Consider the following 3,208-nt stretch of genomic DNA (forward strand, 5'->3'; position numbering starts at 1 on the left):
GGATATGGGAGTAGACGTTGGCTGCAGCAAAGACAGAAAGCTGACCTGGCAGTGGACTGACCTTGACATTTGGCCACATTTTAGCTGAAAGGAAGTGGAGCTTTGTTTGTCATCACGTGCTAATATGCAATGGAAAAATACACTGTCTTAATGACTGGTTGAAATTGAAGTTTTAAAAATAATATCTCCTGTACTGAAAAGCTCTGTTGGCAGAAATTTTGCTCAAAGTTCAATTATATATAACATATTTTTGCATCAACCACTTTGATTGATTTGCTGAAAGCCTATATAAAAGCCCTCCAAGAGGCAGAGCAAGATGGTGGCACAGGGAGGTATGGAATTTAGTTAGTCCCCTAGAACAACAAACAAATAGCCAGGAACAACTAGTAAATAATCTGGAACAAATGTTAGGGGGACTTCTGTGATCGAACAATATCTTACACCAATCTGGAATGGGTGGAATGGCTGAGATCACAGCATAAGAACTGCAAGTAAAGCTCCCCAAACTGTGGAGCTGGCACCCCTCTCCCCTGGCACAGCAGGCTGATCTGGATTGTGGGAAAAAGAAGGAGTGCCTACTGGGAGAACAGGAAGGTAGATCAACCAAACTCCATTTGTGGTTTTAATTAACAAATTTGGACAATTGAATATAACCTATGAGCACAGAAAAACCCAGAGCAAGCAGGAAAGTTACCCAGAGGTTTCTCCTGGCAGAGAGGAGGCGGGGCTGATAAAAAACAAACAAACATAAATAAATAAAAGCAGATGCTTTGGGGGTTGGCTGAACTGAGAATACTGGAAAAGGGCTGCATCCCAAGAAAAGGGGCACACAACTGGGTACCATCTCTGGTTCTTGCCTGGTGAACTGGAGAGCTGGGGAATGGCTCTGAAAAGGAGAATTCTTTCTTTTTCCCTTTTTTCCCCCCATTCTAAGTAGCTCATTAGAGAAAGCTTCAGGCATTTTCAATTGACAGCACTGACCCAAGCAAGGGTGGAGTTAAGATAGCCAGAAAGTTACAGGAAAAATTCAAGTATAGGAGATAATTCCCTAAAGGCATTATTTTCCCTAATAAAAGGGGGGGGGCAGTTCAAGTGGCAGCCATCCCTCAGAGGGCCTGTCTGTGTGAGGGGGAGAACAGAAACCATTTAAGCTTGGATTCTAACACCCTTGGCCCCTGGTTGGGACAGGATCCACTGAAAATTTAAGGCACTGCATTTCTTTATGCTGGTGGGGAGCTGTGGGCTGACAAGCACCACCTGCTGGTCAGGATAGGAAAAGACCAGCATCTAGAGGCCTCACAGGAAAGTCTGACAACTTTCAGGGTCTCATCTTCAGGAAAACCTGATTCAGATTACACCTTACTGTGACCAGGGCCTGTCTGGTCTGAGAAAATCTGATTGGGGTAATCAAGGAAACTAGATGTCTAGACAACAAAAAATTGTGAATCACACTAGAAAAACAATGATATGGCCCAGTCAAAGGAACAAACTTACACTTCAAATGAGATACAGGAGTTGAAACAACTAATTAAAGATCTCCAAACAAATATGCTAAATTAATTCAAAAATCAAATCAACGAGTTGAGGGAAGATACAGCAAAAGAGATGAAAGATATAAAGAAGACATTGAGCAAACATAAGAAAGAACTCAAAACTTTGAAAAAACAATTGGCAGAACTTATGGGAATGAAAAGCACAATAGAAGAGATGTAAAACACAATGGAGACATACAACAGTAAATTTGAAGAGGCAGAAGAAAGGAGTCATGAACTGGAGGACAGGACATCTGAAATCCTACACACTAAAAGAACAGATAGGAAAAAAATGGAAAAATATGAGCAGGGTCTCAGGAATTGAATGACAACATGAAGTGCATGAATATATGTGTCATAGGTGTCCCAGAAGGAGAAGAGAAGGGGAAAGGGGCAGAAAGGATAATGGAGGAAATAATCACTGAAAACCTCCCATCTCTTATGAAAGACACAAAATTACAGATCCAAGATGTGCAGTGTACCCCAAACAGAATAGCTCTGAATAGACCTATGCCAAGACACTTAATGATCAGATTATCAAATGTCAAAGACAAAGAGAGAATTCTGAAAGCAGCAAGAGAAAAGTGATCCTCAATAATCTTATGTGTGCATTTCTCAGTAGAAACCACGGAGGTGAGAAGGCAGTGGTATGATATATTTAAGATACTGAAGGAAAAACTGCCAACCAAGAATTCTATATCCAACAAAACTGTCCTTCAAAAATGAGGGAGAATTTAAAATATTTTCAGACAAATAGACACTGAGAGAATTTGTGAATAAGATACCTGCTCTACAAGAAATGCTAAAGGAACACTACAGCATACAGGAAAAGCTAGAAGAGAGAGGTTTGGAGGACAGTGTAGAAATGAAGAATATCAGTAAGGGTAAAAAGAGAGAGAGAGAGAAAAAAAAGATATATATATATATACATATACACAAAATCCAAAAGACAGAATGGTAGACAGTAGACATTACTACTGTCTTCTGGTGTCATACATGCCCCTAGCCTTCCTCTTTCAACTACACTCACACACATCTTTGTTCAGAGTACTTATGATATTGTGCTCCTTCTCGTACACACATGACACATGTATTCATCCACTTCATGTTGTCATTCAATTCCCTGAGACCCTGCTTACAGTTTTCCATTTTTTTCCCATATGTTCTTTTATTGTGTAGGATTTCAGACATTACATTTCATTCACTGAGTGAAATTAGCTAGAAACAAAAAGTTGGATACTGTATGGTATCACTAATATGAACTAATATTGATTGGTGAAATTTGAGAGTTGGGATCACAGGTTATCAGGGGATAGAAAGAGATTAGAGATAGGACATTTGATGCTGAAGGAGTACAGAAGGTTCAACAGTATAGACCCAGAAATGGAATGGATAACATAATAGTTTGTGATGGTAGTACAATATTGTAAGCACTCTGAACAAAGATGTGTGTGAGTGTGGTTGAAAGAGGAAGGCTAGGGGCATGTATGACACCAGAAGGAAAGCTAGAGGATAAAGACTGGGATTGTATAACTTAGTGAAATCTAGAGTGGTCAATGATGGTGATTAAATGAACAAATATAAGAATGTTTTTAAATGAGGGAGAACACATGAATGTCACCATTGCAATGTTTTGAAAATTGGATGGTATAGGGGAATAATACAATCAATGCAAA

The sequence above is a fragment of the Choloepus didactylus genome, chromosome 15 (assembly GCF_015220235.1).
Source record: "Choloepus didactylus isolate mChoDid1 chromosome 15, mChoDid1.pri, whole genome shotgun sequence".
Taxonomy (NCBI): Eukaryota; Metazoa; Chordata; class Mammalia; order Pilosa; family Megalonychidae; genus Choloepus; species Choloepus didactylus.